Source organism: Pelodiscus sinensis, unplaced genomic scaffold, assembly GCF_049634645.1.
Source record: "Pelodiscus sinensis isolate JC-2024 unplaced genomic scaffold, ASM4963464v1 ctg231, whole genome shotgun sequence".
Classification (NCBI taxonomy): Eukaryota; Metazoa; Chordata; order Testudines; family Trionychidae; genus Pelodiscus; species Pelodiscus sinensis.
The window spans coordinates 1-13,692 of NW_027465878.1; the positions used below are offsets into that span (position 1 = coordinate 1).

General features: G+C 56.4%; 1 long non-coding RNA gene across 1 annotated transcript; it reads left to right on the top strand.

The window, feature by feature from the left end:
• Positions 1-11,120: 11,120 nt before the first annotated feature.
• LOC142824229 (uncharacterized) lies at positions 11,121-13,669 on the top strand. Its single transcript, XR_012899161.1, has 3 exons — positions 11,121-11,942; positions 12,235-13,078; positions 13,379-13,669. It is a non-coding gene; the product is annotated as an uncharacterized LOC142824229 (long non-coding RNA).
• Positions 13,670-13,692: the final 23 nt, after the last annotated feature.

The window sequence follows — 13,692 nt, forward strand, 5'->3', positions numbered from 1 at the left end:
GTCCAATCTGCACCCCTTTCCCCACCCCCCAGTCCATTCTTCACCCCGTGCCCAACCTGCACCCCTTTCCCCACCCCCAGTCCATTCTGCACACCCTGCCCAACCTGCACCCCCTTTCCCCAACCGCCCAGTCCATTCTGCACCCCCTGCCCAACCTGCACCCCCTTTCCCCACCCCCAGTCCATTCTGCACCCCCTGCCCAGTCTGCACCCTTTTCCCCACCCCCCAGTCCATTCTTCACCCCCTGCACAACCTGCACCCCTTTCCCCACCCCACAGTCCATTCTGCACTCCCTGCCCAATCTGCACCCCTTTCCCCAACCCCCAGTCCATTCTGAACCCCCTGCCCAATCTGCACCCCTTTCCCCACCCCCCAGTCCATTCTGCACCCCCTACCCAATCTGCCACCCTCTTCCCCCACCCCGCAGTCCATTCTGCACCCCCTGCCCAATCTGCACCCCTTTCCCTACCCCCCAGTCCATTCTACACCCGCTGCCCAATCTGCAACCCTGTTCCCCCACCCCCAGTCCATTCTGCACCCCCTGCCCAATCTGCAACCCTCTTTCCCCACCCCCTAGTCCATTCTGCACCCCCTTCCCTGACCACCAAGTGTATTCAACCCCTCCCCTGCCACCCAAACTGCCTCTCATGTGTTTCTCTCTTGTTGCTCTTTCGTATTGGCCAATACGTTCTGTCTGTTTCTGTCTGTGTCTTTGTCCTTGCTCTGCGTCTGCCATGTCCTTGTACAGGACACGTACAGGCATTCCAGGTGAGCATCTCTACGGGTTAAGGGCCCAGGAGCTAAGGGGAATTCTGCAGGTACGCCAGTCGCGCAAGGGAGAGCACGGGAGACCAGTGGTGCGTCATGGCAGACTGACTCAGTATTGTTGTAATGGGCCCGATACAGAGGGGCGGGAGGAGGGGGGGGGGGTAAAGCAGTGGTCTCCAACCTTTTTACACCCAAGATCACTTTTAAATGACAGACCAAGCCAAGATTTACTGCCCTGCCCCTTCCTTGAAGCCCCGCTCTCTCTATTCTCCTCCTCTCCATCACTTGCTGTCCCCAATCCTTATACTGCTACTTTTCTTTAAAAAAAACAATTCTTCTGTAGAATGAGGTTTTTCCAACATTTGGCCTGTCTAGACTGGACCAAATGTCAGAAAAAAAAACCCTTCTTTTGGAAGCCACCTTATTCCTTGGGGAAAGAGGAATATAGGGCTGACCGAAAGAGCCTGATTGCTCTTCCACTAAAAAAGCGGAAGAACAAACGCAACCCTGGATGCAGAAGAGTTTTTCTGAGATATCTCCAGAATCCTGAAAAACTCCTGCAGTCTAGCCGGACCCCCGCTGGGTTGAGACAGGATGTGTAGTCTCTGCGGTGGGAATGAGGGATTTGGGTGTGGGAAGGGGTGAGAGGTGCAGGCTCTGGGAGGAAATCTGGATGCAGGAGGAGGTGGAGAAGGGGACACTGGCTCGGGGAGGGGGCTCCAGGCTGGGCGGTGTTGGGATACTAAGCAAGTCACAGGCTTGTGGATGTGAGAATGCAGGAATTTGGGTTGGAGTATGTGAAGGGCTCAGGGCAGGGGGTTCCAGTGTTTGATAGGCTCAGCTCTAGGGTCTGGGGAAGGGGGAGTGCAGGAGTGGTTGTGGCCAGATGGGGGCTTGGCCCCAATTGGGGGTTTGTTGGCCAAGCTCCATTTTTAAATAAAATACTATGTTAAGCACAAAAAGTTTCTGCATTGTCTTTATTTATGAGAATGGCAGGGAACCTGCCTTGAGTCAGAGGTCACTGACGCATAGAAAAGTCCTTTGGGAGCAGGGGACACAATACTGGGGAGGGGTGCTAGTGGGTTCTGGGACAGGGAACAGGGTGCCAGTGGGGGCAGAGGAGAGGGGGCAGGGTGCCAGGACAGGTTTCTGCAGCAGGGGACAGGGTGCTGGAGGGGGGGGACAGGTTTCTGTAGTGGGGAAGGCAGGGGGACAGGTTTCTGCAGTAGGAGACAGGGTGCCAGAGGGAACCGGTTCCTGCAGGGGGGGCAGGGTGCCGTGGGACAAGTTTCTGCAGAGTGGGGAAGGGTTATACAGCGGGGTCGGGGGGGCAAGGGAGAGGGAACGGGGCCAGGAGGGCGGGGGACAGGTTTGGGGCAGAGGAGAGGAAACAAGGTTGGGGGCAGGGAATTCCCTACACAAGCCAAGGAGGGAAGCCTCCGACCCGCGCTCCCTCCGGACTGACCGCAGGGCAGCCAGGCTGGAGTGAAGAGAAGCGGCTGCCCGGAGAGCTGGTCATGGCGCTCAGCCAGGGTGCACCAAGCTCCACGTGGGCAGGCGCAGAGGAGAAGCCGCCGATCAGCTGGAGCGCGGGGCAGCGTCTTTCTGCTGAAAGCCACAGTCAGCTGGCTGGGGTGTTTCAGCCCTCCAGACCTCCCAGCTCCCACCATTCCTTGCAGTTACACACCTGTGTTGTTGCTCGGTGAGTAGCTGCTCCTCAAATGAGGAAATCTAATGTAAATGTACTGCGCACGCACGCAGTTCAGAGAGGGCTGAAGAGCTACTCTTAGAGCCTCAACATCTACCGGTAGATCGTGATCTATTGGTTGGTGACCATGGGGCTAAAGGCTAGAATTCCCGCAGCCACAAACCTTAGCAAGTGAGAGCTCACGCTGCGCTTTTTTTGCCGCCCTTGCAGAGGAATCAGTGCGGGGCTGTGGGCGGAGAAGAAACCGCCCGAGATGGACTTGAGCTGCCTGGACGTGATTCTCGGGACCCGTGAAGGGTCCTCAGCGTTCGGCCTTCCCATGGCTGTGTGTGAGTAAGAGATGCGTGCTTTCAAATCTTCAAGCGTTCTGGCAGTAGGTTTCTTCTGAGACACAGAGCTTCCTGCTGGGGCACAGAGCCTGGTGGCTTGAGGACTGGTGAAGGGGCAGTAGGCGGTTCAACAGAGCGTGGATAGAGAATCAAGGCCTCTGTTCTCTCCGCGTTGTTGGAGTGGCAGCGGGAGGAGGTGGCCGATGGTGGAAGGAGAAGCGATGCCGCATCCTTGCGGACTGAAAAGCTAAGTTGTTTGTTTGTTTTTTCCTCTCTGCTGTGTTCGGTAGCGAGCGATAAGAAGTCAACCCTCCCGGTGTCCTCCCGTCTGGGGATGGAACGGAAACGAGAACAGCGAGCTTGAGAGCTTGGTCGAAGCGAGGCGAGAACCGTCCGGCTGGGAGCGGAGCAGCCATTGCTGACCGGGAGATAAGTGTTGGTCTGGAAATCTCTCAGCTTACGGCCCACTCGAGTCTAGGAAGGGAAGTCACGTTTGCTTAGACAGCGAGTCCGAGCGGAGGTTCCCGAGGTGCTTCCTTGGTAGTGGGAGAAACAGGGCTCCCGTTTGTCAGGGGTGCTGGTTTCTCTGGAACACGGTGTCCTTCTCAGCAGACGGTTGGCTCGAGGAGGAAGACGCAAGGTGGTAAGGTTTCTGACTGCCTCTTATGTGTTTCTCTCTTGTTGCTATCTCGTATTGGCCAATACGTTCTGTCTGTCTGTTTCTGTCTGTGTCTTTGTCCTTGCTCTGCTTTTGCCGTGTCCTTGTACAGCACACTTGCAGGCATTCCAGGTGAGCATCTTCAAGGGTTAAGGGCTCAGGAGCCAACGGGAATTCTGCAGGTACGCCAGTCGCGCAAGGGAGAGCGGTGGTGCGTCATGGCTGACTGACTCAGTGTTCCTGTAGAGGGCCCGATATATAGGCGAGAGGGGGGGAAAGGGCTAAAGGATAGAATTCCCACAGCCACAGACCTTAGTGAGTGAGAGCTCACGCTGGGCTTTTTCGGCCACCCTTGCAGAGGAATCAGTGCGGGGCCGTGGGCTGAGAAGATGCCGTCCGAGATGGACTTGAGCTGCCTGGACGTGATTCTCGGAACACGTGAAGGGTCCTCAGCGTTCCGCCTTCCCATGGCTCTGTGTGAGTAAGAGGTGCGTGCTTTGAAATCTTCAAGCGTCCTGGCAGTATGTTTCTTCTGAGGCAGAGAGCTTCCTGCTGGCTTGGGGACTGGTGAAGGGGGGGTAGGTGGTTCAACAGAGCGTGGATAGAGATTCAAGGCCTCCGTTCTCTCCGCGTTCCTGGAGTGGCAGCAGGAGGGGGTGGCCGATGGTGGGAGGCTGCGGTGCGATGGTGGGAGGAGAAGCGATGCCGTGTCCTTGCGGACTGAAAAGCTAAGTTGTTTGTTTGTTTTTTCCCCTCTGCTGTGTTCGTTAGCGAGCAATAAGAAGTCAACCCTCCCGATGTCCTCCCGTCTGGGGATGAAACGAAAACGAGAACAGCGAGCTCGGTAGCTTGGTCAAAGCGAGGCGAGAACCGTCCGGCTGGGAGCGGAGCTGCCATCGCTTACCGGGAGATAAGTGTCGGGTCTGGAAATCTCTCAGCTTACTGCCCACTCGGGTCTAAGAAGGGAAGTCACGTTTGCTTAGACAGCGAGTCCGAGCGGAGGTTCCCGAGGTGCTTCCTTGGTAGCGGGAGAAACAGGGCTTCCGTTTGTCAGGGGTGCTGGTTTCTCTGGAACACGGTGTCCTTCTCAGCAGACGCTTGGCTCGAGGAGGAAGACGCAAGGTGGTAAGGTTTCTGACTGCCTCTTACGTGTTACTCTCTTGTTGCTGTCTCGTATTGGCCAATACGTTCTGTCTGTCTGTTTCTGTCTGTGTCTTTGTCCTTGCTCTGCTTTTGCCGTGTCCTTGTACAGCACACTTGCAGGCATTCCAGGTGAGCATCTTCAAGGGTTAAGGGCTGAGGAGCCAACGGGAATTCTGCAGGTACGCCAGTCGCGCAAGGGAGAGGGGTGGTGCGTCATGGCTGACTGACTCAGTGTTCTTGTAGAGGGCCCGATACATAGGCGGGAGGGGGGGGGAAGGGCTAACGGATAGAATTCCCACAGCCACAGACCTTAGTGAGTGAGAGCTCACGCTGGGCTTTTTCGGCCACCCTTGCAGAGGAATCAGTGCGGGGCCATGGGCTGAGAAGATACCGTCCGAGATGGACTTGAGCTGCCTGGACGTGATTCTCGGAACACGTGAAGGGTCCTCAGCGATCGGCCTTCCCATGGCTCTGTGTGAGTAAGAGGTGCGTGCTTTAAAATCTTCAAGCGTCCTGGCAGTATGTTTCTTCTGAGGCAGAGAGCTTCCTGCTGGCTTGGGGACTGGTGAAGGGGGGGTAAGTGGTTCAACAGAGCGTGGATAGAGATTCAAGGCCTCCGTTCTCTCCGCGTTCCTGGAGTGGCAGCAGGAGGGGGTGGCCGATGGTGGGAGGCTGCGGTGCGATGGTGGGAGGAGAAGCGATGCCGTGTCCTTGCGGACTGAAAAGCTAAGTTGTTTGTTTGTTTTTTCCCCTCTGCTGTGTTCGGTAGCGAGCAATAAGAAGTCAACCCTCCCGATGTCCTCCCGTCTGGGGATGAAACGGAAATGAGAACAGCGAGCTCGGTAGCTTGGTCAAAGCGAGGCGAGAACCGTCCGGCTGGGAGCGGAGCTGCCATCGCTTACCGGGAGATAAGTGTCGGGTCTGGAAATCTCTCAGCTTACTGCCCACTCGGGTCTAAGAAGGGAAGTCACGTTTGCTTAGACAGCGAGTCCGAGCGGAGGTTCCCGAGGTGCTTCCTTGGTAGCTCCCGTTTGTCAGGGCTTCCGTTTGTCAGGGGTGCTGGTTTCTCTGGAACACGGTGTCCTTCTCAGCAGACGCTTGGCCTGAGGAGGTAGACGCAAGGTGTTAAGGTTTCTGACTGCCTCTTATGTGTTTCTCTCTTGTTGCTGTCTCGTATTGGCCAATACGTTCTGTCTGTCTGTTTCTGTCTGTGTCTTTGTCCTTGCTCTGCTTTTGCCGTGTCCTTGTACAGCACACTTGCAGGCATTCCAGGTGAGCATCTTCAAGGGTTAAGGGCTCAGGAGCCAACGGGAATTCTGCAGGTACGCCAGTTGCGCAAGGGAGAGCGGTGGTGCGTCATGGCTGACTGACTCAGTGTTCCTGTAGAGGGCCCGATACATAGGCGAGAGGGGGGGGAAAGGGCTAAAGGATAGAATTCCCACAGCCACAGACCTTAGTGAGTGAGAGCTCACGCTGGGCTTTTTCGGCCACCCTTGCAGAGGAATCAGTGCGGGGCCGTGGGCTGAGAAGATACCGTCCGAGATGGACTTGAGCTGCCTGGACGTGATTCTCGGAACACGTGAAGGGTCCTCAGCGTTCGGCCTTCCCATGGCTCTGTGTGAGTAAGAGGTGCGTGCTTTGAAATCTTCAAGTGTCCAGGCAGTATGTTTCTTCTGAGGCAGAGAGCTTCCTGCTGGGGCACGGAGCCCAGTGGCTTGGGGACTGGTGAAGAGGGGGTAGGTGGTTCAACAGAGCGTGGATAGAGAGTCAAGGCCTCCGTTCTCTCCGCGTTCCTGGAGTGGCAGCAGGAGGGGGTGGCCGATGGTGGGAGGCTGCGGTGCGATGGTGGGAGGAGAAGCGATGCCGCGTCCTTGCGGACTGAAAAGCTAAGTTGTTTGTTTGTTTTTTCCCCTCTGCTGTGTTCGGTAGCGAGCAATAAGAAGTCAACCCTCCCGATGTCCTCCTGTCTGGGGATGAAACGGAAACGAGAACAGCGAGCTCGGGAGCTTGGTCAAAGCGAGGCGAGAACCGTCCGGCTGGGAGCGGAGCAGCCATCGCTGACCGGGAGATAAGTGTCGGGTCTGGAAATCTCTCAGCTTACTGCCCACTCGGGTTTAAGAAGGGAAGTCACGTTTGCTTAGACAGCGAGTCCGAGCGGAGGTTCCCGAGGTGCTTCCTTGGTAGCGGGAGAAACAGGGCTTCCGTTTGTCAGGGGTGCTGGTTTCTCTGGAACACGGTGTCCTTCTCAGCAGACGCTTGGCTCGAGGAGGAAGACGCAAGGTGGTAAGGTTTCTGACTGCCACTTATGTGTTTCTCTCTTGTTGCTCTCTCGTATTGGCCAATACGTTCTGTCTGTCTGTTTCTGTCTGTGTCTTTGTCCTTGCTCTGCTTTTGCCGTGTCCTTGTACAGCACACTTGCAGGCATTCCAGGTGAGCATCTTCAAGGGTTAAGGGCTCAGGAGCCAACGGGAATTCTGCAGGTACGCCAGTCGCGCAAGGGAGAGGGGTGGTGCGTCATGGCTGACTGACTCAGTGTTCTTGTGGAGGGTCCGATACATAGGCGAGAGGGGGGGAAAGGGCTAAAGGATAGAATTCCCACAGCCACAGACCTTAGTGAGTGAGAGCTCACGCTGGGCTTTTTCGGCCACCCTTGCAGAGGAATCAGTGCGGGGCCGTGGGCTGAGAAGATACCGTCCGAGATGGACTTGAGCTGCCTGGACGTGATTCTCGGAACACGTGAAGGGTCCTCAGCGATCGGCCTTCCCATGGCTCTGTGTGAGTAAGAGGTGCGTGCTTTGAAATCTTCAAGCGTCCTGGCAGTATGTTTCTTCTGAGGCAGAGAGCTTCCTGCTGGCTTGGGGACTGGTGAAGGGGGGGTAGGTGGTTCAACAGAGCGTGGATAGAGATTCAAGGCCTCCGTTCTCTCCGCGTTCCTGGAGTGGCAGCAGGAGGGGGTGGCCGATGGTGGGAGGCTGCGGTGCGATGGTGGGAGGAGAAGCGATGCCGTGTCCTTGCGGACTGAAAAGCTAAGTTGTTTGTTTGTTTTTTCCCCTCTGCTGTGTTCGTTAGCGAGCAATAAGAAGTCAACCCTCCCGATGTCCTCCCGTCTGGGGATGAAACGGAAACGAGAACAGCGAGCTCGGGAGCTTGGTCAAAGCGAGGCGAGAACCGTCCGGCTGGGAGCGGAGCTGCCATCGCTGACCGGGAGATAAGTATCGGGTCTGGAAATCTCTCAGCTTACGGCCCACTAGGGTCTAGGAAGGGAAGTCACGTTTGCTTAGACAGCGAGTCCGAGCGGAGGTTCCCGAGGTTTGCTTAGACAGAGCTTCCGTTTGTCACGGGTGCTGGTTTCTCTGGAACACGGTGTCCTTCTCAGCAGACGGTTGGCTCGAGGAGGAAGACGCAAGGTGGTAAGGTTTCTGACTGCCTCTTATGTGTTTCTCTCTTGTTGCTCTCTAGTATTGGCCAATACGTTCTGTCTGTCTGTTTCTGTCTGTGTCTTTGTCCTTGCTCTGCTTCTGCCGTGTCCTTGTACAGCACACTTGCAGGCATTCCAGGTGAGCATCTTCAAGGGTTAAGGGCTCAGGAGCCAACGGGAATTCTGCAGGTACGCCAGTCGCGCAAGGGAGAGCGGTGATGCGTCATTGCTGACTGACTCAGTGTTCTTGAAGAGGACCCGATACATAGGCAGGAGGGGGGGAAAGGGCTAAAGGACAGAATTCCCACAGCCACAGACCTTAGTGAATGAGAGCTAACGCTGGGCTTTTTTGGCCACCCTTGCAGAGGAATCAGTGTGTGGCCGTGGGCGGAGAAGAAATCGTCCGAGATGGACTTGAGCTGCCTGGACGTGATTCTCGGAACACGTGAAGGGTCCCCAGCGATCGGCCTTCCCATGGCCCTGTGTGAGTAAGAGGTGCGTGCTTTGAAATCTTCAAGCGTCCTGGCAGTATGTTTCTTCTGAGGCAGAGAGCTTCCTGCTGGGGCACGGAGCCTGGTGGCTTGGGGACTGGTGAAGGGGCAGTAGGCGGTTCAACAGAGCGTGGATGGAGATTCAAGGCCTCCTTTCACTCCCCGTTCCTGTAGTGGCAACGGGAGGTGGTGGCCGATGGTGGGAGGCTGTGGTGCGATGGTGGGAGGAGAAGCGATGCCGCGTCCTTGCGGACTGAAACGCTAAGTTGTTTGTTCCCCTCTGCTGTGTTCGGTAGCGAGCGATAAGAAGTCAACCCTCCCGGTGTCCTCCCGTCTGGGGATGGAACGGAAATGAGAACAGGGAGCTCGGGAGCTTGGTCGAAGCGAGGCGAGAACCGTCCGGCTGGGAGCGGAGCAGCCATCGCTTACCGGGAGATAAGTGTCGGGTCTTGAAATCTCTTGGCTTACGGCCCACTCGGGTCTAGGAAGGGAAGTCACGTTTGCTTAGACAGCGAGTCCGAGCGGAGGTTCCCGAGGTTTGCTTAGACAGAGCTTCCGTTTGTCACGGGTGCTGGTTTCTCTGGAACACGGTGTCCTTCTCAGCAGACGGTTGGCTTGAGGAGGAAGACGCAAGGTGGTAAGGTTTCTGACTGCCTCTTATGTGTTTCTCTCTTGTTGCTCTCTCGTATTGGCCAATACGTTCTGTCTGTCTGTTTCTGTCTGTGTCTTTGTCCTTGCTCTGCTTTTGCCGTGTCCTTGTACAGCACACTTGCAGGCATTCCAGGTGAGCATTTTAAAGGGTTAATGGCTCAGGAGCCAACGGGAATTCTGCAGGTACGCCAGTCGCGCAAGGGAGAGGGGTGGTGCGTCATGGCTGACTGACTCAGTGTTCTTGTAGAGGGCCCGATACATAGGCGAGAGGGGGGAAAGGGCTAAAGGATAGAATTCCCACAGCCACAGACCTTAGTGAGTGAGAGCTCACGCTGGGCTTTTTCGGCCACCCTTGCAGAGGAATCAGTGCGGGGCCGTGGGCTGAGAAGATACCGTCCGAGATGGACTTGAGCTGCCTGGACGTGATTCTCGGAACACGTGAAGGGTCCTCAGCGATCGGCCTTCCCATGGCTCTGTGTGAGTAAGAGGTGCGTGCTTTGAAATCTTCAAGCGTCCTGGCAGTATGTTTCTTCTGAGGCAGAGAGCTTCCTGCTGGGGCACGGAGCGTGGTGGCTTGGGGACTGGTGAAGGGGCAGTAGGCGGTTCAACAGAGCGTGGATAGAGATTCAAGGCCTCCGTTCTCTCCGGGTTCCTGGAGTGGCAGCAGGAGGGGGTGGCCGATGGTGGGAGGCTGCGGTGCGATGGTGGGAGGAGAAGCGATGCCGCGTCCTTGCAGACTGAAAAGCTAAATTGTTTGTTTGTTTTTTCCCCTCTGCTGTGTTCGGTAGCGAGCGATAAGAAGTCAACCCTCCCGGTGTCCTCCCGTCTGGGGATGGAACGGAAACGAGAACAGCGAGCTCGGGAGCTTGGTCAAAGCGAGGCGAGAACCGTCCGGCTGGGAGCGGAGCAGCCATCGCTGACCGGGAGATAAGTGTCGGGTCTGGAAATCTCTCAGCTTACGGCCCACTAGGGTCTAGGAAGGGAAGTCACGTTTGCTTAGACAGCGAGTCCGAGCGGAGGTTCCCGAGGTTTGCTTAGACAGAGCTTCCGTTTGTCACGGGTGCTGGTTTCTCTGGAACACGGTGTCCTTCTCAGCAGACGGTTGGCTCGAGGAGGAAGACGCAAGGTGGTAAGGTTTCTGACTGCCTCTTATGTGTTTCTCTCTTGTTGCTCTCTAGTATTGGCCAATACGTTCTGTCTGTCTGTTTCTGTCTGTGTCTTTGTCCTTGCTCTGCTTCTGCCGTGTCCTTGTACAGCACACTTGCAGGCATTCCAGGTGAGCATCTCCAAGGGTTAAGGGCTCAGGAGCCAACGGGAATTCTGCAGGTACGCCAGTCGCGCAAGGGAGAGCGGTGATGCGTCATTGCTGACTGACTCAGTGTTCTTGAAGAGGACCCGATACATAGGCAGGAGGGGGGGAAAGGGCTAAAGGACAGAATTCCCACAGCCACAGACCTTAGTGAATGAGAGCTAACGCTGGGCTTTTTTGGCCACCCTTGCAGAGGAATCAGTGTGTGGCCGTGGGCGGAGAAGAAATCGTCCGAGATGGACTTGAGCTGCCTGGACGTGATTCTCGGAACACGTGAAGGGTCCCCAGCGATCGGCCTTCCCATGGCCCTGTGTGAGTAAGAGGTGCGTGCTTTGAAATCTTCAAGCGTCCTGGCAGTATGTTTCTTCTGAGGCAGAGAGCTTCCTGCTGGGGCACGGAGCCTGGTGGCTTGGGGACTGGTGAAGGGGCAGTAGGCGGTTCAACAGAGCGTGGATAGAGATTCAAGGCCTCCGTTCTCTCCGGGTTCCTGGAGTGGCAGCAGGAGGGGGTGGCCGATGGTGGGAGGCTGTGGTGCGATGGTGGGAGGAGAAGCGATGCCGCGTCCTTGCAGACTGAAAAGCTAAATTGTTTGTTTGTTTTTTCCCCTCTGCTGTGTTCGGTAGCGAGCGATAAGAAGTCAACCCTCCCGGTGTCCTCCCGTCTGGGGATGGAACGGAAACGAGAACAGCGAGCTCGGGAGCTTGGTGAAAGCGAGGCGAGAACCGTCCGGCTGGGAGCGGAGCAGCCATCGCTGACCGGGAGATAAGTGTCGGGTCTGGAAATCTCTCAGCTTACGGCCCACTAGGGTCTAGGAAGGGAAGTCACGTTTGCTTAGACAGCGAGTCCGAGCGGAGGTTCCCGAGGTTTGCTTAGACAGAGCTTCCGTTTGTCACGGGTGCTGGTTTCTCTGGAACACGGTGTCCTTCTCAGCAGACGGTTGGCTCGAGGAGGAAGACGCAAGGTGGTAAGGTTTCTGACTGCCTCTTATGTGTTTCTCTCTTGTTGCTCTCTAGTATTGGCCAATACGTTCTGTCTGTCTGTTTCTGTCTGTGTCTTTGTCCTTGCTCTGCTTCTGCCGTGTCCTTGTACAGCACACTTGCAGGCATTCCAGGTGAGCATCTCCAAGGGTTAAGGGCTCAGGAGCCAACGGGAATTCTGCAGGTACGCCAGTCGCGCAAGGGAGAGCGGTGATGCGTCATTGCTGACTGACTCAGTGTTCTTGAAGAGGACCCGATACATAGGCAGGAGGGGGGGAAAGGGCTAAAGAACAGAATTCCCACAGCCACAGACCTTAGTGAATGAGAGCTAACGCTGGGCTTTTTTGGCCACCCTTGCAGAGGAATCAGTGTGTGGCCGTGGGCGGAGAAGAAATCGTCCGAGATGGACTTGAGCTGCCTGGACGTGATTCTCGGAACACGTGAAGGGTCCCCAGCGATCGGCCTTCCCATGGCTCTGTGTGAGTAAGAGGTGCGTGCTTTGAAATCTTCAAGCGTCCTGGCAGTATGTTTCTTCTGAGGCAGAGAGCTTCCTGCTGGGGCACGGAGCCTGGTGGCTTGGGGACTGGTGAAGGGGCAGTAGGCGGTTCAACAGAGCGTGGATGGAGATTCAAGGCCTCCTTTCACTCCCCGTTCCTGTAGTGGCAACGGGAGGTGGTGGCCGATGGTGGGAGGCTGTGGTGCGATGGTGGGAGGAGAAGCGATGCCGCGTCCTTGCGGACTGAAACGCTAAGTTGTTTGTTCCCCTCTGCTGTGTTCGGTAGCGAGCGATAAGAAGTCAACCCTCCCGGTGTCCTCCCGTCTGGGGATGGAACGGAAATGAGAACAGGGAGCTCGGGAGCTTGGTCGAAGCGAGGCGAGAACCGTCCGGCTGGGAGCGGAGCAGCCATCGCTTACCGGGAGATAAGTGTCGGGTCTTGAAATCTCTTGGCTTACGGCCCACTCGGGTCTAGGAAGGGAAGTCACGTTTGCTTAGACAGCGAGTCCGAGCGGAGGTTCCCGAGGTTTGCTTAGACAGAGCTTCCGTTTGTCACGGGTGCTGGTTTCTCTGGAACACGGTGTCCTTCTCAGCAGACGGTTGGCTTGAGGAGGAAGACGCAAGGTGGTAAGGTTTCTGACTGCCTCTTATGTGTTTCTCTCTTGTTGCTCTCTCGTATTGGCCAATACGTTCTGTCTGTCTGTTTCTGTCTGTGTCTTTGTCCTTGCTCTGCTTTTGCCGTGTCCTTGTACAGCACACTTGCAGGCATTCCAGGTGAGCATTTTAAAGGGTTAATGGCTCAGGAGCCAACGGGAATTCTGCAGGTACGCCAGTCGCGCAAGGGAGAGGGGTGGTGCGTCATGGCTGACTGACTCAGTGTTCTTGTAGAGGGCCCGATACATAGGCGAGAGGGGGGGAAAGGGCTAAAGGATAGAATTCCCACAGCCACAGACCTTAGTGAGTGAGAGCTCACGCTGGGCTTTTTCGGCCACCCTTGCAGAGGAATCAGTGCGGGGCCGTGGGCTGAGAAGATACCGTCCGAGATGGACTTGAGCTGCCTGGACGTGATTCTCGGAACACGTGAAGGGTCCTCAGCGATCGGCCTTCCCATGGCTCTGTGTGAGTAAGAGGTGCGTGCTTTGAAATCTTCAAGCGTCCTGGCAGTATGTTTCTTCTGAGGCAGAGAGCTTCCTGCTGGGGCACGGAGCGTGGTGGCTTGGGGACTGGTGAAGGGGCAGTAGGCGGTTCAACAGAGCGTGGATAGAGATTCAAGGCCTCCGTTCTCTCCGGGTTCCTGGAGTGGCAGCAGGAGGGGGTGGCCGATGGTGGGAGGCTGCGGTGCGATGGTGGGAGGAGAAGCGATGCCGCGTCCTTGCAGACTGAAAAGCTAAATTGTTTGTTTGTTTTTTCCCCTCTGCTGTGTTCGGTAGCGAGCGATAAGAAGTCAACCCTCCCGGTGTCCTCCCGTCTGGGGATGGAACGGAAACGAGAACAGCGAGCTCGGGAGCTTGGTCAAAGCGAGGCGAGAACCGTCCGGCTGGGAGCGGAGCAGCCATCGCTGACCGGGAGATAAGTGTCGGGTCTGGAAATCTCTCAGCTTATGGCCCACTAGGGTCTAGGAAGGGAAGTCACGTTTGCTTAGACAGCGAGTCCGAGCGGAGGTTCCCGAGGTTTGCTTAGACAGAGCTTCCGTTTGTCACGGGTGCTGGTTTCTCTGGAACACGGTGTCCTTCTCAGCAGATGG